At 58.9% G+C, this 20640-nt stretch overlaps 1 protein-coding gene across 3 annotated transcripts in view; it reads left to right on the forward strand.

Annotated features, from left to right (window-relative positions):
* The first annotated feature begins 14984 nt into the window (after positions 1–14984).
* The window catches only part of SYNPO (synaptopodin), a 50523-nt gene continuing 44867 nt past the window's right edge, over positions 14985–20640 (forward strand). For 2 of the 3 annotated variants that reach the window (XM_070076321.1, XM_070076322.1), the window contains exon 1: positions 17695–17821. The gene's annotated coding sequence lies outside the window, so the exon portion shown is untranslated. Of the gene's footprint in view, positions 15086–17694; positions 17822–20640 lie in introns of those variants that run through there. The other variant, XM_051843525.2, reaches the window with a different exon arrangement.

Raw genomic sequence — 20640 nt, forward strand, 5'->3', positions numbered from 1 at the left:
AGCGTTTTCTGCCCGGTTGCCCTGTTTCTTGCCAGGCGCTGTGTAGCCCTTGCCTCGCTGGCTCTGTTGCACGGGCACCGAGGCTCACAGCGGAGCTCAGCAGGAGAGCCTGCGCTGGTCACGCCCGAGCCCGTCCTGCTCCCTGCCCAGGCTGAGGTGGCTGAGCGCTCACCACCCGAATTCCCTAGGCCTTGCCCAGCCCTTGGTACACAGTTGAACAGACCAGGCTTGTTCCGATTCAGGCCGTGCGAGGCGCAGGGCAGCCAGCCTGTGCACTGCCTTCTGGGCCTCTTGTGTGGACTTGGTTGTCTCAGACTGGAGCTTCTGCAGTAGAAGCTCAGCCCCGGGTAGCCGAGCCCCTTCCCCCTCCCTCCTCCCTCTCCCTCCTCCTTCACCCTCTCCAGCCAACCTGGGGGATCCATGGTGGCATGTCTGGCCCTGGGCTCAGTGTGGTGCTGTGGTCAGGCAGGGGCCTGGGGGTCCCATCCTCAGGGACCTGACAGCTCCTTCAGGCACAGGAAGCCCAGAAGGAAAAGGCTTGCTCCAGGCCCTGCCAGCAGTGAGAGGCAGAACCAGGCCTCAGGGCTAAGCTCCCTGTGCGCAGGCCACGGCTTTCAACTGGGCGGCCAGCACTGTGCAGCAAACACAGGGTGTGAGGCTGTGGGCGCTGCATCCCAGGCATATGGGCTGGACAGGGAATGCCAAGGGAGCTCAGGGGCGGCCTAACAGTGACTGCGGCTCCCGGGTGTGCAGCAGGCACTAAATGTGCATTCCCTTACTTACCCTGGGTGCACTCAACCAGGAGACATGGTTACCATGGTCACCATCTCCCCTCCATTGACAGAGAAGGAAACCACGCCCCACAGCCGGAGTGCACAGAAACCTAGGCATTTCTCTTCTGCAACCCAAGTTGTCCCACCAGGTGCACCGACTTGGGCAAGGAAGGGACAGGGGAAGAGCTGGGACATGGGCAGGCCTTAAAGGATTGGAGGAAAGAGCCGGGCATTCTGGGAACTGAGCACTGCTTGAGCCAAGGTGGAGAAAGTACCTGGGGAGCCCTAGGACCACAGAGGGGACAGAATAGTCCAAGAGGTTTGTGGTCTAGGCATCCGGCAGATTCATCCTCCAGGGATGAGCCTGATCCTGGTACCCAGGACTGCGGAACTCTTGTAGACTCAGTCAGCGTTGGCCCCAGAGGAGCTACAGGAGGCCCTGAGCCAGGCAAAGGTCTCCTTGGCATCCTGATCTAGGTCCCCGGGAGGGAGGAGCCAGGAGGCCCCCAGCTGCAGTGCTGCACCCAGAGTGGGAGCCCGCCAGGGGCAGGCGCAGGGACCAGGCTCTGAAAATCCTCAGAAGTTCCCAGGTGGTGGGGTGGCTGCAGGCCCGTGTGTCAAGCAAGCAGACCTGGTGGGGATGGAAAATGGGGAAGGAGAAGGGAAGCCGCTCCCTTGCCAGTTACCTCTCTCAGGGTGGGGCAGCTGAGGCGGGGGCTGTGACTTGATCAGCAAGCTCCCAGCATCCCAGCAAGGTTAGAAACAATCACACGATAGTGGAATCAGTAAATGCTGCGGGAAGGAGGCCCCTAAACCACAACCTGTGGGCTCACTCTCCACCCGGACACCTTCTTTCCTTTAGAAGTCTGCCCCGAGATCTGCACAGACCCCACTGCACCCCAGGAACACGGTCAAGCTCCCCCAGGACAGTACTTCTGGAACCAGGGCTTTCCACTTGTACTTGGACACTCATTTGTGGGGTCATTTGAGAGACATTGTGCCCCTTCTGTCTGAAAGGGCAGAGATGTGTCTGTCATTTTCACCAGACTATCCTGGGGCCCTGGTATACAGTAAAACCCACAGGTATTTGTTGAGCAAATGGATGAGTGAATGGATAAAAATATATATGTGGATAGATGGATAGATGGATGTATGGATGGATGGATAAATGGATGTATGGATGGATGGATGGATAAATGGATACATAGGTGGATGGCTGGCTGGCTGAATGGATGGATGAATGCATGGATAAATGAGTGGGCGGATGGATGGAGGGATAGCTGAATGGATGGATAAGTGGATGACTAGAAGGATGAATGTGTGAGAAGTCGAATGAATGGATTCAAAGTTCATTCAATGCCCTCTTATAAGAGATGAGCACACAGACTTTGAGAAGTGAAGTACATTTGTTTAAGGTCACACAGCCCCAAACTTGTCCTCTTACCACTGTAAAGTGATTCTGGGAAAGGAGTCAAAATCCCCCACTGCAGTCCTGCCCCTCTGAGCTTTGCTGTGACCTAGGACAGAATTACAAGACTTCCTCTTCTCTTTTAAAGAGACAGGTTGCTGAGGTCGGCATCGCGGCTCACTAGGCTAATCCTCTGCCTGTGGCACCGGCACCCCGGATTCTAGTCCCAGTCGGGGTGCTGGTTCTGTCCTGATTGCTCCTCTTCCAGTCCAACTCTCTGCTGTGGCCCGGGAGGGAAGTGGAGGATGGACCAAGTGCTTGGGCCCTGCACCTGCATGGGAGAGCAGGAGGAAGCACCTGGCTCCTGGCTTCGGATCAGCGCAGTGCGCTGGCCGCAGCGGCCATTGGGGAGTGAACCAACGGAAAAAGGAAGATCTTTCTCCCTGTCTCTCTCGCCCAGGGTCCACTCTGCTTGTCAAAAAAAAAAAAAAAAAAAAAGAGGTTGCTTTGAACTATGTAACAAAGTGTTGTATGCATGTATCAAATTATATCCTATAAGTATATACAAATAATATATACCAATTAAATTTTTTAAAAGATTTGTTTATTTGTTTATTTTTTATTTATTTATTTTTTTGACAGGCAGAGTGGACAGTGAGAGAGACAGAGAGAAAGGTCTTCCTTTTGCCATTGGTTCACCCTCCAATGGCTGCCATGGCCGGCGCACCGCGCTGATCTGAAGCCAGGAGCCAGGTGCTTCCTCCTGCTCTCCCATGGGGTGCAGGGCCCAAGCACTTGGGCCATCCTCCACTGCACTCCCAGGCCACAGCAGAGAGCTGGCCTGGAAGAGGGGCAACCAGGACAGAATCCGGTGCCCTGACTGGGACTAGAACCCGGTGTGCCGGCGCCGCAGGTGGAGGATTTGCCTATTGAGCCACGGCGCCGGCCTAAAGATTTGTTTATTTGAAAAGCAGAGTAATACACACAGAGAAGAGATTTTTTTATCCTCTGGTTTACTCCCCAAATGTCCACAGCAGCTAGTTCACTCCCCAAATAATTGCAGTGGCCAGGGCTGGGCCAAGCTAAAGCCAGGAGCCAGACTCTCCATATGGGTCTCCCACATGGATGACTGGGACTTAAGAACTTGGCCATCATTCACTGCTTCCTAGGTGCATTAGCAGGAAGCTAGATCAGAAACAGAGCAGCCAGGACTCAAAACCAGCACTCTGATGTGGAACCCAGGCATCTGAAGAGCAGCTTAATCGGCTGCACCACAGTGCCCTTCCTAAAAAAATGTTTTTAAAAGAGAAAATGTTGAATCTCTCCTAGCACCCAAATCCAGTGTTTTGCTTACATCTTTGGGAGGGCCAGCCTCGTGGGGCTTTGTCATGCCTGAGTACAGGTGCTCTCCCCCCATACCATGCCTTTCTCAAAGCCCAGGGGAGCTGGCAGGACAGGTGCTGGGTCCCTGGGGGTGGAGTGAGGTTCCAGGTCTGGGGCAGGAGGACCAGCCTGGCCGGAAGCCTCTCCTCCTGGCATGTTCTGTACCCTCAGGTGTACCTCAGGTGCTGGCAGGGCTGCCGCTTGTGTAAGGTCCCTGACTTCGGGCTGCACCTGCCCTGCCTAGAGCTACCTCACTCCCCTGAGGCACCTGCAGCCCCAGCCCCTGGAGCTGGCGTGGAGTGTGTGTGCAACCAGGGAGAAGTCCCAGAGCTGGCCGTGGGCTGCTCAGCCCACGCTGGGGGGCAAGGAGCTCCACAAGTCAGTCAAAAAGGGGGTCTTTGGCATCCTTAGAGCCTCAGGCACAGGACTGCGGTGGGGAAGCAGGAGATCTCATTCTTGCGTGCTTTGGGGTGCAGAACTGGGCTACAAGAAGGGGCAGAGGGCTGGCGCCGTGGCTCACTAGGCTAATCCTTCACCTAGCGGCGCCGGCACACAGGGTTCTAGTCCCGATCGGGGCGCCGGATTCTGTCCCGGTTGCCCCTCTTCCAGGCCAGCTCTCTGCTATGGCCCAGGAGTGCAGTGGAGGATGGCCCAAGTGCTTGGGCCCTGCACCCCATGGGAGAGCAGGAGGAAGCACCTGGCTCCTGCCTTCGGATCAGCACAGTGTGCCAGCTGCAGTGCGTCGGCCACGGCGGCCATTGGAGAGTGAACCAACGGCAAAGGGAGACCTTTCTCTCTGTCTCTCTCCTGTCTCTCTCTCTCTCACTGTCCACTCTGCCTGTCAAAAAAAAAAAAAAAGGCAGAGAAGAGGAGGCTGGGGAAGAGCTCCCAGGGGCCATAAAATCCGGCTGAGGCCTCTAGACTTTACCCTCTACAGAGAAAGCACTTTTTTTTTTTAACATAAAAAATGTATATTGTACACTCATTGTGAAAACAAAAAGCAAACAGTGGAGCTGGATGTTCAGTAAACATAAATGTCCTTCCCCTGCCCCAGCTCTCCTCTGAGAGGCAGCTCCCAGCCGTCCTGTGAGATTGCGGGCGACATCAATTCCACATCTCCATCTCCTTCTTAGCGGTAGCGTGTTCTCCGCAGCCTTCTGCTCCGATGCCCCCTCAGCGGCAGGAGCAGGCCTCTGGCACTGATCTCACCCCCACACGCTGCTCTGTGACAGGGACATCTGCACAGTATTCCCTGGCCTCTGCTGATGGACAGCGACGTTGCTTCTAGCTGTTGGCTTGCACGCACAGTCCTGCAACGAGTGCGTCCCAACCTGGGAGCCTGTGGCTGCTACACATGGGAGCTGGCTCCCTAGCCACCGCGTTGCTGCTCAGAGCGTGTGTGCCTGGCATTCGGGGATGTCACCAAGCCTCTGGCTCCGTCTCCGATCCACTGCTGCTGATGGGGCAGGTGCGGGTGGGAGGAGCGGATGAGTGGATTAGAAATAGCACGGGCTTGAGGGCTGAGACAGGCTGGAGGCGCTTCCCTAAGACGCCACCAGCCCTCATTCTGGCCCAGTCTGCCTGGGAAAACGGGGTGTCAGAATACCAGCTCCTTTGCTGTGGTGAGATCCCCACCCCCACCCCCACCCCCCGCCACCGCCACCGCCACCGCCGCCGTGCAAGCACCCATGTCCCCGGGGGTGGCTGCAGAGTTCTCCTGGGGAGCGGACAGGCTGCCGGCAGCTGCGCAAGGCTGAGTTCAGCCAAAGCCCGCGCAGAGGACTGCCAAGAGTTTCTTCTTTTCATTTTTCCAAGCCTTGCACTTCGGGCGGGGGCACAGTGTCATCCTCCTGTTTCCTATTACTTTACAAGGCTCTCATCAAAGCGCCAGGCGTACAGACCCTTTGATGTCTGGGCCGGGGCCTGCCTCCGCCTCGGGGAGAAGCATCTATGCTGAGGATCAAGAGGGGAGCCAAGCCGGAGATGGTCCCCAGGCCTCTCCCCAATGTGCTTCCCTGGCTCCGCTCCAGCAGGGACCGCAGGCTCCTGGAGGGGGCAGAGGGGCTGTCGCAGCAGGGCCAAGCTGGAGAGCCCCTATGATAGAACTCAGAAGGGATGTAGAGGCCCAGAGAGGGCAAGGGGGGTGCCCCAGGCCACACAGCGCATAGGTAGAGTGCTGTGGCCCTGGTGGTGATCAGACACTGGGTGAGGCTGCCTGGGAGACTCCTGCCAGGGTCACAGGAGCCCCAGCCTTTGTCTCTGTTTCCTCACTTCTGGGACTCTGGGCCCTGAGACCCTGCAGGTGACGGCTGTGACTGTGTGTCTGCAGAGTTCTAATCGAGGGCTGGGTGACCTTGAGAAAGGTGTTTGGCACTGCCTCACCTCTGATCTCTTATCTCCGAAACAGGCTAACGGCACCTCGTAGCGTCCCTGGGGGTGGGAAGTGGGAAAGTTCTCGGGAGACCCTGGGAGCAGTGCCTGATGTGTGGGGCTCTCGTATTGTCCACAACAATCTTGCGAAGGGAGGGGCTGATGTGGGACAGACTTGGGTTCACACCTGGGCCTTTGCCACAATGGAGGCGGTTAGCTTCCCCCTGTGCCCTTCCCACCCCCACCTCTAATCCCAAGGTTTGGGCCTAATCAGGGTTGGGGGGGCAGGAGAGGTGAAGGTGCCAGGCATGGGGTGTGATGCTGTCTGGAGGCCTTGGCCCCATGGCCGACTCCTGGAGGCAGCCGGCGTGGAAGGCGTGGGCCTGGCCAAGCTGCAAAGGTTTGGATTTGACTTGAAAACACATTGGGAGGTCCCTGGGGGCTGCCTCCTCAGCAACAGGCTCTCTGAAGTGGAGCCCGGGCTGGGGAGGCTGCTCTGTGTAACGGGGCCCTGGGGACCTCTGCAATGGCCAGGGGCTGAAACCTCTTCCCCAGAATTGCAACACTCACGCTGGGCTGCCCACTTCCTGCAGCCTGCCCTGGGCGTCCCGGCCCCCAGGCCTCTGGTCTGTGCAGGACGGTGACCCCGGGGGAGAAAGGGATGCTGGAGCCCCCAGGTGGGCGAGGGCTGAGCACCTTCTCCGACAGCCTCATGCAGCCAGCAGTCTCTCAGTGCTACCTTCCTGTTTTTGTCAGTTCACTGTTTAGCCTATGGTCATTTTTCTTTAAGTTGAGTCACTTGTTAACACTTGGGTATATTTATTTTAAAAGAAACTTCATATTGCTACTGTAAATGGAAAACTTGTATTACTTGCCATACATAGTAACCATGTAAATACAATGCAATAAAAAGAAAACCAGGTTGTTAAATTTTACCTAGAGTCTGAGATATTCTCTCTCTCTCTCTCTCTCTGATAAAAAAAGATTACAAATCTGTGAAGTGTGTCACAGACAGATAAGATCCTGAGAGTTTCTATTTTTCTTTTTTAAACTTGGGAGGTAGAGTGACAGGAGACAGGGAGAGACAGATAGAAAGTGTTCCTGTCCACCAGCATTCTCCCCAGATGTGCAGACCAGACCAGACCAGACCAGAGCTGGGCCAGGGCTGAAGCCAGGAGCCAGGGTCTGGGAATGCAATTGGGTCTCCCACGTGGATGGCAGGGACCCAACTGCCTAAGCCATCACTTGCTGATTCCAGAGTCTGCATTGCTAGGAAGCTGGAATAGGGAGCCAGAGCTGAACCCAGCACTCTGATAGGGGATGTAGCAGGCATCTCAGAGAAGGAAAGAGATTTTCCATCTGCTGGTTCGTTCCCCAGAAGGCTGCAATAGCCAGGCCAGTGCTGGGCCAGGTCAGAGCCACGAGCCAGGAGCGCCATCCTGGCCTCCCTTCTGCTGCCTTGCCAAGCACACTGACAGGAAGCTGGATCAGAAGCAGAGTGGTGGGACTGGAAGCAGCACTGTGATAAGGGACGCTGGCAGCGCAGGCAGGGCTGGGCCCACTGAGCCACAGCACCAGTCCCCTGGAGACTTTCTTTTTGACGAGATCTGGCAGGTGAAATACAAGACACCCAGTTAAATGGAAGTCCAGGTAGACATCGCATAGTTGTTTTAATATAAGTACTTCTCAAATATAGTCTATACTTACACTGAAAAAAATATTTGTTTATCAGAAACTCACATGTAAGAGGGCATCCTGTATTTCTATTTGCTAAATATGGCAACCCTACCATTGATGAACAAAGGAGGGTTTTTAAGGGAATAACTTCCTCGCCCCAAAGAGATCAGCTGTTTCCATGTGGCGTCCCTATGCCACCAAAAATAAACCTGAGAAAGGCTGCTCTGATGCAAGGTGGAATTAGAGCAATGAAACACACTTGCGTGAGGATTTGCAGGGAGCAGAGAGCACTCCAGCAGGGTGGGGGGCTCTGAAAGCAGAGGGAGGCCTGGGTGGGACCCTGGGGGTCGGCTGGCACAAGGCGACGGTCTTGGGGCTCTGGGAACCCTCCCCCGCCGTGACCTCGGGGCCGGGGGCCAGAAGACATTCCTTGGGGATGAAGGCTTGACTGCGCTCCTGGAGGACAGAGGGGCCTGTGTGTGGATGCCTGTGGCGTGTGAGCATGACTGGCTGTGTGTGTTTGCGCGAATCACACGCTCTGAGGACAGAAAGGGCACTCGCGGTGACACCTCTAACCCCTCGCCCTCCCGCCCACCCCACGTGGGAATCCGGAACCTGTCTGCAGCACCAGACGTCACTGCCCCCCGAGGGGGTCTTTCTCCGTCACTGTGCAGCTTCAGCTGGCAAAAGGCTCTTCCTTAGAGCACAAGTCTGCCTTCATGTCGTGGCCCTGAGCAAAGCGTTCCCCTTGGCCCGGGGACAAGTCTTTCAGAGATGTGTCAGCAGGGAGGACAGCCCCCAGAGTCTGCATAGGCCCTTCTCTTGGAAGCGCAACTCTCGGCTTGGTCTCTGGCTCCTTTATTTACAGGGACACTGGGAGCATTGCCTGGGGTGCCCTGCCTTGTGCACAGTCTCCATGCACGATACAAAAATGAGGCTGGCTGGGATTGTGGTATCACTGGTTAAGCCGCTGCCTGGGACTCCAGCATCTCATATGAGCACTGATGTGTTCCGGCTGCTCCACTTCTGATCCGGCTTCTTGCTAATGTGCCTAAGCAAGTGGTGGAAGATGGCCCAGGTACTTGAGCCCCTGCCAACCATATGGGAGACCCAGATGGAGTTCCAGGCTCTTGCCTTTGGCCTGGCTCAGGCTCAGCCATTGTGGCTATTTGGAGAGAGAACCAGCAGAGGGAAGATAATCTCTGTCTCCTCTCTCTCTCTCTCTCTCTCTCTCTCTCTCTCTGTGTGTGTGTGTCACCCTCCCTCTCTTTCTGTAACTGCCTTACAAATAAATAAAACAAATCTTAAAACAAAAAGAGGCTGGCCATGGAGAATGCCGGGAGACAAGGGCAGGACAGAACCAGGATAGCGAGGTGCTCCCTCTTGGGGATGCTCAGTCTACAGGAGATACAGCAGGAGCCCCAGAGCCCTGGATCCTGCCCCCTGCTCAGTCCCTAGTTTGCTGTGCGACCTTAGGCAGGTGTCTTCTCCTCTGGCCTTTTTATTGTATGTGCTGTGAGTGGCTTGACCTATTTCTGCCATTGCTTCGGTTCTGATGGGTTAGCGCTGACTGGTGTTTAATGCCCGAGACTCCTCGGCCGTGTCCGGGTTCAGAGGGGAAGCGGGCATGCGGAATGGTGCTCTGGGAGCTGCCCAGGTGCCAATGGTGACCTCGAGGAGGCTTGAAGCCCTTAGGGATGTCAGCTGGGGTAGGGGCAGGCAGCGCCCGTGTGGCTGTGCTGACCCCGCCTGCCTTCCCCAGCCTGCAGCCCTTCAGACACGTGTGTTAGCGGCTGCCTCCACCCAGATGGCCCGAGCACAGAGGCGCTCTGTGGGAGCCTGTGCACAGGCCAGGCCTCACGCCTGGAGGTGGTGTGGAAGGCTGGCGGGGTGGGGCGGGGAGTGTCGGGGCTTCTCTGCCAGGAGGAAGGCTTGGCGGGAACAGAACCCTGCTTCACAGCTGGGGCTTGGCTGCCACACAAAGGGGCTTTCTCCCCAGGCCTGCCCTGCAGGCCTGGCTGGGAGGCTGGAAGAGGGGAAAGCCCAGACTTTGGGGAGCTTAGAGGCTTCATACTGAATGCTCGAGCTGGGAGGAATCCCTAAACACCAAACCAGTCCTTGCTCAGCCTAGGGACGGCCGAAGAAGAGGCTCGCACGGCCTCTCGGCTCTCCCCTTTGCCATCCCACCTTGTCCGCCCCTCCCTCTCTGGGGCTCAGTGTCCCCAAGCAAGGATTTGGATGGAAGGTCACCGCAGCTGCCCGTGAGGGTCCCCTCACTGTCAGCACTTACTGTCCCGGGAGCCCTTTCCTCTTTGTCGCTTCATTCGAGGGGAGGCGGCCGTGGTGAGCATTCTGCCTCCGACTTGCTTCCCATGATGAAACCGCAGGCCCGAGAGGGGCTTCTCCCAGCAAAGCTGTGACTGAGCGGGGTCTCCATCCGCAGACCCAGGAGTTTGCAAGGGGCGTGGGTGGGGTGGCAGCGGAGGCAGGGAGGACGGGGGTGGACCCGAGGAGGCACTGTCGCTTCCCTGGCTGCTTTCCTATATGGGTCTCGTGCAGGCAGCATTTTCAGGAAGAGGTACTTGGGTCTGGAAGGTGTGAAAGCCCCGAGCTGTTGCAGGGGTCATCAGGTGGGAGCTGTAGGGAGGGAGACTTGCCCTGGTGGGGAGCTTTTCCTGGGGCCGGAGCAGGAGCTTCACATGTCGCGTGGACGGGAAGGGCGCTCATGTGTTTTTGCTCTCGGATGATTAGCCCATGATGGCATTTGGGTGGGGGTCAGAAAACATCTGAACACGAGAGAGGACAATGCCAGCACCATGCAGTGGTGATGCTGGAATGACCCTTAGAAGTCAGCTACTTCACCCTTTATTGAAGGGAAATTGAGGCCCAGGATTTGGGCCAGGGCACACAGCCTCCGTGACAGGACCCCAACCTGGGCTCCCCCACTTCTCTCCAGCGATTTGGATAAAGGCTGCTTTCCAGTGAGGTGGTGGGGTGGGGGAACAGGGCATGGGGAGAGAGAGGAGGAGGCTGGGGCCGGGGACCGGGGCAGACAGAGGTATGTGGGGCCCAGCCGCCCGCTGATAAGAGCCCCACCACGCTGTTCCAAAGGGATACTTTATCAAGATGTGATATTTCTCCTGCTGTAGACAATATTTTCTTTCTCGTGCAGACTGCTGCCCTCGCGATAAGGCGCCTAGACGTGTTCACACTGAGGCAGCCAAAACATGAGGTAGGAGGCAAAAAATTCCCTTGTCCATCTCCCCCCACCCCAGCCCACTCCCCCCTCACTTCCTCTCATTCTCTCCAAGTTCTCATGCCCCCCCACCCCCGCCTCCCGCCCAAGCTGCCTGGCCTCTTCCTGCCTTCCAGTAACTCAGCCCAAAGGAGCCAGGAAGGTATGCGGGCCCCACGGAGGTCAAAGGTGAGAAGCATGGAGGGGCTTCCCCCCCACCCCGGGGAAAGGGCCCAGGCCGCCAGGCTCCCCTAGGGCTGTGCATGGACAGGTGGGGGTGAGTGGGGGCACAGGGAGCCTTCTCCCTATACAGTGCAGAGTTCTTTCTGGTAGGGGCTTTAAACTGGAGGTGATGAGGGTTTTCCCTGACCACAGAGTCTCTGCTTCCCGACTCCCACTTCTGGCCCCGTATTCAGGGCTTGGTGGGAATTTCTCGGGGCGGGAACTACCTTGTCTACTTCTGTCCCAAACCCCCAGGCTGAAGTGATCCAATCCTGACCCAACAAATCTGCCAGTCCCTCTTGGACTCGTCCCTCCTGCTCTCCAGGGACTCTATGACTCGGTTTCCCCAGCTGCCCACAAAGGGGCCGGGACTCAGATACGCTGGCCCTGAAATTCTCTCTCTGGCTTCTCACAAGGCGATGTTCTATCCCAGGCCTCCGGAGCATGAGGCGAGATGGCTGCGTGGCCCCCCCTGGACGCATGCCCCGCCCCTGCTTGGCTCAGGAAGTCCACCCTCCCCCACATCTGGATGGAATTTACCCCCCAAAGCAACTCAATTACCGGTGATCTGATCAGGACGGCTCGTGTGTCAGAGGGGGCCCTGGTGAAGGTTGCTCGGCCTGAGATGAGGGTTCCCAGGCCTGCGAGCCCACAGGGCCTTTCTGAGGCCCCTGGGGGCAGGGTCTGGGGAGCAGTGTCCCACTGAGCAAGTGTCCAGGACCCAGAAGGGGTTGCCACTTCCTGCACCGGCTAAACACCTCCCTGGGACTCAGGGCGTAGAGCCTGGAGCGTGAGGGAGAAGGGGCAGGAGTTTTACCCCCACTGTTCCTGCCCAGTGAGGGGGTCTGGGAGGGCGGGCAATCCGCGTGACTCCACCCACATTCTGGACCTGACAGGGGAGTGGGGGGGGGGGCCTCGTGCACGCTGGGCCTGTCCTTGGGAAGGCAGAGCACTCCCTGCTCCTTTCCTGTGCTTTTGCCAAGCCCTGTCCACGCTGGGTGTCAGGCTTCCTGTTGCTCCAAGTCTCCAGCTAATGCCTCCTACCCCAGACCCATCACCCAAGGACTGCTCTGCTACGGCCTCCCCACCCAGCTCCACACCCGCAGGAGGCTCACCGGGCCAGCAGGCCCTGGCCGTATGCCCTGTGCGGCTCAGGGCCCACGCTGAATCTGGGGTCCACAGTGACGTCTGGGGAGTGTGGGGGGGTGGGTTTGAACCAGCCAGCAGTGGAATAGTGGCTCAGCAGCCTTCGGTGCGTCAGCAGTTATAGAGCCTGCAGATGACACAGGCCTCACACGGGTCGGGCAGAGCTTGCCGGGCTGAGGAAGCTGTGTGTGCACATGCACGCATACACGCACACACGTGTGCACGCACTGCTTCCCTCCGCCTGAGAATCACTGGTGTTTAGTTCAGGCAGCAGTCACTCATGCCAGCGCAGAATGAAGCGCCACTCCGCTGCTGCGGGGGCTGCGTGCCCCTCCCCAGGGGCGTGTGCCGTCCCAGGAGGGGGAAATGCCAACCAGTCTGGGCAGCAGCTAAGAGCATAGGCCAGAGATGATGGAGCTGCCACCGAGAGGCTGGGGGTTCCAGCCTCATCCGAGGGCCAGGAACGAGTGGCAGTTTTCTTATTATTCCGTGGAGTACCTGCATCACGATGCTAGCCTCTCACCTCCCTGGAAAACTTCCCCACGCAGACCCTGGCCCAGAACGCATGAAATCCCCTTGACAGAGCCTCTGAGCTGTCGACAGCAGAGTGCCACGTCCGTGCACCCATGCACAGGGACTTTCCCCATGGGCAGTCATGGTGGGGCCGGGCTTTCTGGAGACCCGAGGGGCCAGGCTGCTGCGGTCCAGGGTCCCGGTGGGAAAGTGGAGGAGGGAAATTGAGGCAGAGGCTGGGTTCATGGGAGTCTTGGGTGCCCCTTTGACCCATCAGCTGGCCTGGGCCAGTGACAACTGCTGGAGGGTCACCACTGGGGGATGTCGGGAGGGAAGGGCTTCTTCAGGAGGCTGACGCGGGCAGGTATGGGGTACACTGAGGGCCACCTTGGGCAACGAGGCCAGTCAGGGCCTGTTGGAACCCAGACAGGATTTAATGCCATGACCCATTCACAGTGAAATTCCAGACAGGGAAATCACCGAGCGCCGGGTGAAGCCCCTACATCCTTTCCGTCACATGACCGCCACAGGTCAGCGAGACGGTTCTTTCCACTTCCCAGAGGGGAAGGAGAAGGCACCTCTCACAGCTGTTAGCTGCAGGGCAAGGCCACAAAGCCCCCTCTCTAGCTCCTTGGTCAATGCCGCTTTCCCATGGAGGGTGGGGGGTGCTCTGCTTGGCAGGGGGCCCAGGAGAGCCAGGACCAGGAGCTGTAGAGCCGTGCAGGGGGCATGTGGTGCCCGGCAGTCTGGGAGCAGGGCTGGGACCAGGCGGTGAGTGAGTCCCAGGAGGGTTGGCAGCACTGGCTCTGGAGTCAGGTAACCCTGGCTGAGCAGGCTCAGCCCCACTGCTCACCACCACCACAGCCAGGGGACTCATGGGCAGCACCCTGAGCCTCAGTTGCTCACCAATGGCCAGAGCTGTGTTACCTGATGCAAGGTGCATGGGTGCAGAGGGCCCGAGCGGGAGTGGCAGTGTCAGGACGAGGCAGGGGCGTGGCCACGGCAGGGACTCCATCAATGTCGCTCTAGCCGGGGATTTGCCTCTAGTGTTGGCACTTTCTAAACATCAGGCACCGTGCTAACAACGTCATTAAATGCATGGCTACAAAGTCAGGGAGCAGAGGCTGGATTGTGGTGGAAGAAGGCCTGAAGCCACCCCTGGGGAGTGACAAGGAAGCACTGATTGTCACCTGTGCAGACCAGGGGGCCGGGCCCTGCCTGGAGAAAGGCTCAGCACCACAGCCCTGCCAGCAAGTCCAGGCTCCCAAGATCTGAGCACCAGGCTCTGATCTGCCAACAGCTTGCTGTGTGTCTTTAGCTGAGGCCTGGCCTTCTCTGGGCCTCTGTTTTTGTTTCCAGAGAGCAGACGGAGGGCACAAGGGGACGGGAGTTGAGCTGTCAGGGAGGAAGGCACCTGCCCCTGAGGCCTCCAGGCCTGTTGGGATCTGCCGGCCTGAAGGGGGTTTCCTGGGGCCGGCCCCGTTCCCAGCTCTGCTGACGTAGGCGCTGCTGGATGGATGCCCAGAGGTTGGAGGGGGGGTGCCCAGAGCGGTGCTCCAGTGGGAACAGCAGGCGGGCGCCGTCCCAGCCCACACGCAGGCCCTCCCTCTGCAGCCCTGGGGTCTCCCCCGCTGCCCCTGAGCTGGGGAAGTGGAGGCTCCCTCTGGTTGAAAGAAGAAGGCACGGCCCCTTAATCCAAGATCCTGATTTGCTGTGTGACCTGAGGCAAGTCCCTGCCCCTTCCTGGGCCCTGGGCCCTGTCTCTGCCCGGACACTCTGGGACCCCATGGGGAGGTGTGGTCCTGGGAAAGGAAGCTAGATGGGGGGCTGAATGCTAGGGGCTTTGCTTCCCAGGGTAGAGCAGCAGGCGGAGGGGTGGGCGGGGGTGGGGTGCGTGAAGCCCCAAGGCCTCCAGGTGGCTCCCCAAGAGGGCAGGGGGAGCCTGAGGCGCTGGAGACATATTTATTTGCAAGTGTCCTGTGTCGCTGGGGGCTTTTTCATCGGATTTTGCAAGGCGCCAGAAGTCAGCACTCAGCCTGTGTGTGTTTGCTGAGCAGAGCATGGGCTGTATTTATTCATCCTTTAGCCCGAGCCCTTAAAAATATAGACGGCTAATGTCTTCAGTATGTATGAAATATCCCATATGCTCGGAGACAAAGGGGCTCTGTTATTAAAGTTTCATTTCCACAGCCCCCTCCCCTCCCTCCGCCCGCCCCCCTGACACCCTGCCCTCCTCCCATCCCGCTCAGCCTGCTCCAGACAGAGCAGTGAGGAGGCAGGCGGGCAGGCGGCGGGCAGCCGAGGACCGAGACGGGCACAGTGGGTTCCCGCGCCACTGGGTGCTGTGGCCGGCTCCAGGTGAGGGAGGGGGTGCCGAAGGGAAGCTGAGAGGGTCTTGCAGAGGAGGGGGGCCTCTGGGGTCCCCGGGATGGCCAGTGGGGTGGGAAGGCCGAGGTGGCCCCTCTTGCGGGCGCCTGTGGGACCGGGTCCCTGGCAGGGCCGCGCTGTCTGGGACGGAAATGCCCGCTCTGCTGCTAACTGAAAACACATGTGTCCCCCAGGCAGCCGGGCAGGGATGCCGCCAAGCCTGGGGCTTGGGACGAGGGAGGAAGAACGCAGCCGAGTCCTGTGCAGTGTGCCCTGGGTGGGGGTGGGGTACGGGGCTGCCGGAGGGTGTTGGGGGGTGTCTTGGGGTCGCTTGCAGCTGCTCTAATGCAAGTGTGTCAAGGTGGGGGTGAAGGTCTGGTCTGCGTGTGCACACACGAGCCCGCCTGCCGGTCAGTGCAGTGTCCACAGCGGTCCCCTTCTTTGCTCCTGGGAGCTGAGTCCCGGGCATTCCTGTGGGCCTGGGAGCCTGCCTGCTGCCTCCTGGGGGTGTCCTCGGGTAGGGGGACGCCCCCGAGTGGGTGGCAGTCCTAACGGTGCGGCGACTCCCCTGGGCCCCCTTCCTCTCCCTCCGTTTCCCTGCAGCCCTGTGGCTGTCACTGCACCTGCACTGCCTCTGCCCATTTCCCGGGGGAGAAGCTGTGTCAGTGAGGTCACCTCAGTGAGCTCGGTGTCCAGACCCTAACCCTGAAAGCCAAGGCCGAGCGAGAGGGCAGTTTGCCCAGGGCATCAGGGACCAGGGGTCTGGGGACTTCTAGGGTCCTGGGGCACCGCCAAAGCTCAGGTGGCCTGCATCCTGGGTTGCCTTTCTCTGCAAAGCCAGCCCTGTTGCAGGGGGAGCTCTGGGTTCGGGGATGGTCGTGTCCTGCTCTGCATGGACGCTGGACAGATCTCCCGGCTCTGCCTCACCTTCCCTTCCCCTGAGGTGGCAGGGCAGGCACAGCAGTGTGTCCTGGGGTGTGGGGTGCACATTTCCCATGCAGTGGGACCCCGCGGGCTGTGGGTTTTAACAAGGAGTATCTGTTATTTTTGCCTGCATTTGGGAACCAATATGTAACTAGCGTATCGACCTAGGGAGCAGATTTAAATAAAAGTGTAATCTACCTGAATGAATGAACACTGAGGACCAGGGCATGACCCCTGGGGCCTGTCCCTTTGGGCTGCCGCCAAAGTGCTCCTGCATGTGTCACTTCTGGCTGTCTAGGACGCGATGGTGTGACCTGCTGTGTAGAGCGTCATCTGGCCCCACAGATTGGGAGCCATGTAATCCCATGACTACAGAGGGCAAAGCCCAGTTGCCACCTTGGTGTGTGCTATGTGCACCATGTGGGAGGGGCTGGTGATGGATGGCCGGAGCTGGGAAAAAACGGGGGTGGGTACCCAAGGTCGAAGGCAGGGGCTCCGGGAAAGAGATTGCTCCCCGCCCGACACTTTCAAGTGCTTTGTCCGGCCTCAGCCTTGCTCTGAATCACCGGGGCGGGTGGGTCAGCTTGAGTCCGCCCTCGCCTTGGCCCTTCCTGCCATTCTGTCCAGGCTCCCAAGCCGTTCGCTGCGTGCAGTGTGTCTGCCAACCTGGGACTGGTCTGGGAGAGGGGCACTGAGAGGGGTGGGCTGTGTGGGTGTGCCCTGACAGGGCTCCCCCAGTCACTTCTCCAGGCTTGGGGGCTGCCCCCTCCCCCCACCCCCTGTACACTTTGCTTGGCATGGCTCTTCCTGGGGCCAGGCGCTCCTTGTCTGTGCATCTTTCCTGGCCACGCTGCCTCCCCAGCAGCCCTTCAGGAGCAGAAAGTGTGGCTCCCAGGCCGTCCTCTCATCTCATCCTGCCCTAGGCAGAGGACGTGGCCAGCATCCTCAAGTGGGAACGACCTCATGGCCCCTACCTGGGGGTAGCAGCAGGTGCAGGGGCAGGAGCCCAGGGCTGGTCCACCCCAGTGCTGCCGCTTACACACTGTGTGGCCCTGGACGAACTCCTTGCCTCCCATGGCCATCCTCCCCACCCGCTCCAGGAGGCACTGGCCTTGCTGAAGCTGCGGTGACTGGGGCTCTCCTAGGATGCGTGCTGTGAGTGCTGGAGTTGGGCTCCTGGGAACGGGAGCGGGGGGCACGTGGAGTCACGCACACTCCTGGGGCCTGGCTCCCTTGGGGCCTTGGCAGCTGCTTCAAACCCAAGGAAGCAGCTGGCTGAAGTCAGGGCACACTCGCTGCCTGCGGAACTTACACATTCAGATGGGCCTTGGGTGGCCTTGCGAGTCCAGCTGAACTGCTAGAGCTGCACCCAAGGCCAAGGGCAGACAGAGCCCTGCTCCGTGAAGCCCTGGCAGCTCTGTGGTCATCCTCACAGAGAGGACCGCCTGACCAGGCAACGGGAGGTAGCCTTGCTCGTGCGGAAGAGCAGCTCTGTCGCAAGAGACTGTCATTCAGAAAATGAAACCGCTCCCATCACCAAGGTCGTAGTGGGCGCAGGAATGGGGTCGAGCTGGAGGCAGAGGCTCAGCTTAGCTTCCCCACGCACCGTGGGGCCCCGGGTTCTCCACCGCCTTGGCTCCCTGCCTGATTTCTTTCTCCTGGCTTTGGTAGGGACAGAGTGTGGAATCGGTGCGTCTACCTACAGAGCCACACCCTGTGCACTGGAGACGGAGTTAACCTCAGGAACAGGAAAACTGAAGCTTGCTATTGGGGTAGGAAAAAAGGAACCAAAGCAAACAGAAGGTGAGCTCAGGCTCGGCTCCTGCAGCAGCGGCGGGAAGCGGCCAGGCCACCGTGCCTCTCTCCGCTCCACGCTCCTGATCTGTAAAATGGGTTGTCATGGAGACTTACGAGGCGATGGTTCCAGCGGGCCCTGGTCCACCTGCAGTGGCCCTGGGTGAATAGTAGCTCAAAGGGATGAGGCCTGCTGGTGATCCTGCCAATTTAAGGAGGGGGTGTCCTCCTCATTTACAGGGGGAGAGAGAGACCCCGGCCAAGGAGATGGGGAGAGCACCAACTCGCCCGGCCAGCTCCACGCTCAGCCCTGCCTGCGCTGCCTGTCAAGCCGGGCACCAAACCCTGGCGTCTCTGTATCCTCATCTGCACGAGGGGTTGAGGTGGTACCTACCTCACAGGGCGGCTGTGCTGCTTGGATGCGCTGGGCACGTAATAGGTGCTCATGAAGACTGTGCTGGCTGAATGGGAGCACGTGCAGTTGCTCCCCTGCCAGCATCCGTCTAGCCCTCACTCAGAGCTGCAGGCTTTGCCAGCAGTGGGGCCAGGCAGCCAGAGGCTCCCTGAGCCCTGGTGGAGCTCCCTGCCAGGGGCTGGTCTCAAATCTCCACCCGCCGGAGATGTTCTGTCTGGAGTCTCCTGGGATGGTGGGAGGTGGGTAACGGGGCTCTTCTTTGCCGCTGCGAGCAGGAAATGTGGGGTGACTTCATCCCTGGAGGGTAGTTAGAGACAAGAGGCCACTGAGGCCCCAAGAGGGGGAGGGCCTGCGTGGGGTCAGCGTGGCGATGACACAGGGGTGGCAGGCTGCAGGTGAGAACAGAGACCGGGAGGAGAGGGCCATGTCACCTCCCTGCAGGGCCTCCCTCCCAGCCCGCCTGGAGCAGGAATGGGTTAAAAGGGAACCGGAAAGGAGAGGAAGAAAGCAAACAGTCGGGCGGGTGCAAAGCCCTGCACTCCCAGCTCACTGGGGAGGGTTGGTGTGGCTCAGCCGCTCCCAGCCATCTGTAGACAGCCGCCAGCGTCCCCGCCACACGCACTCACACGTGCATGCACAGGCACACGCAGATCCAGGCACGAGTACACGGCTACACACAGGCACACACACATGTACCCAGAGACGCGCACATACATACACACACGTAGTCACACAGAGAAACACTCGTGCACGGGCACATGCACATGCACACTCAGACACACATGCAAATATGGATGTACAAAGACACGCATATATAGAAGATACATACATGTACAAGGACACACTCAGACACAGACCCGCACATAGCTACAGATACACAGATATACACACGGACTCACAAAGACGTGCACACGCACACACACAGCAGCGACACAGGAGTCCCAAGTCAGAGAGCAGGTGCTAAGAAGCAGGTGTCATGGCTCCTCCCTCCCCATGTTGAGAACTTCCCGCAGGCTGGCTCAGCCCCTGCACCCAGGCTGCGCTCCGGCGCCTTACCCGCGCTAACTGGGTGAACCCTCACAAGCACCTCTGAGGTGGCCCTGCCGTTAGCCCTGTGAAACGTGAGGTCAGGGAGGGGAGGTCGCTGGCTCCGGGTCACACAGCTGTGGAGCGGCCACTCCAGAGCAGGCCGCCACTCCCGACATGGTCTCCTCTGAGGGTCCTAGTTCCCGCCCCGGGGCTGCGTGAAGCATGATTCTCCCGGCCCTGGGAGGTGGGTGAGCTGCCCCCAGGCCCTGAGATGCACCAAGCAGGGCAGAATGTCCTTGTGTGCTGTGCCGGGGCGGGGGGCGCTCAGCACCCTCCTATCCTCTCTCAGTGTCCTCTGCTGTCACCTCCTTCCCCCACCTGTCCCATCACCATCAATGGAACTCCCTCCATCTTCCAGCCCTGCCCAGCCAACCGGAGCCTGTGTCCTGAGCCTCCTTAACAACAGCTTTGGGGGCCGGTTGACAAATATAGTCCCCTGCAGTATCTTATTGTGTCCTAGGTGTGTGGTGGGGGAGGCGTCATCCTATTCCTTGAATAGCCTTGGGTCACGGCTGTGCCCCTGACAGTCCTTGCCCGCTGGGGTCCAGACTTATTAAATCCTATTGGGTCAAATGCAAGTCGCACAAACATAGGATGTGGGAGATAATGGCACACAAGTGGCAGTTGTACAGCAATGTCTTTTTATTTATTTGACAGAGTTAGACAGTGAGAAAGAGAGACAGAGAGAAAGGTCTTCCCTCCGTTGGTTCACCCCCCAAATGGCTGCCACGGCCGGTACTGCACCGATCCAAAGCCAGGAGCCAGGTGCTTCTTCCCAGTCTCCCTCGTGGGTGCAGGGGCCCAGGCACTTGGGCCATCCTCCACAGCAGAGAGCTGGACTGGAAGAGGAGCAACCAGGACTAGAACCCAGTGCCCATATGGGATGCCGGCGCCGCAGGCGGAAGATTAACCAAGTGAGCCACGGCGCCGGCCCCAAGCGATGTCTTTGAAGACCACAAACATAAGGAGATGCAGCAGGGATTCATTACAGAAAGCAAAACAAAGCCAAAAACCCCGAAGCTGATATCAGGTTGTATTAATAAAGGTAGAAGGTGCAGAATGAGGGAGGTGATGGTTTTGCACTGCTCTGTGCTCATGTGGTTTTTCTGGAGGGTGTGACCATTCCCTCTTGAGAAAGTGAGTGAGGGGGCTGGAGCAGAGGAGGGTGAACAGAATGGGAAGGGGGTCTGAAGGTCTTTCCTGAAGGGGAGGAATAGCAAAGAGGCAAGGCTGGTTCCGTGCATCCCAGAGGGCAGGATTGAAGTCCGCGGGTGGTAGTGAGGGGCAAGCTCCCAGAGGCGGTCTCATCTCTGTAGGAAGTGTA

Source organism: Oryctolagus cuniculus, chromosome 6 (genome assembly GCF_964237555.1).
Source record: "Oryctolagus cuniculus chromosome 6, mOryCun1.1, whole genome shotgun sequence".
In the NCBI taxonomy this organism is placed as follows: domain Eukaryota; kingdom Metazoa; phylum Chordata; class Mammalia; order Lagomorpha; family Leporidae; genus Oryctolagus; species Oryctolagus cuniculus.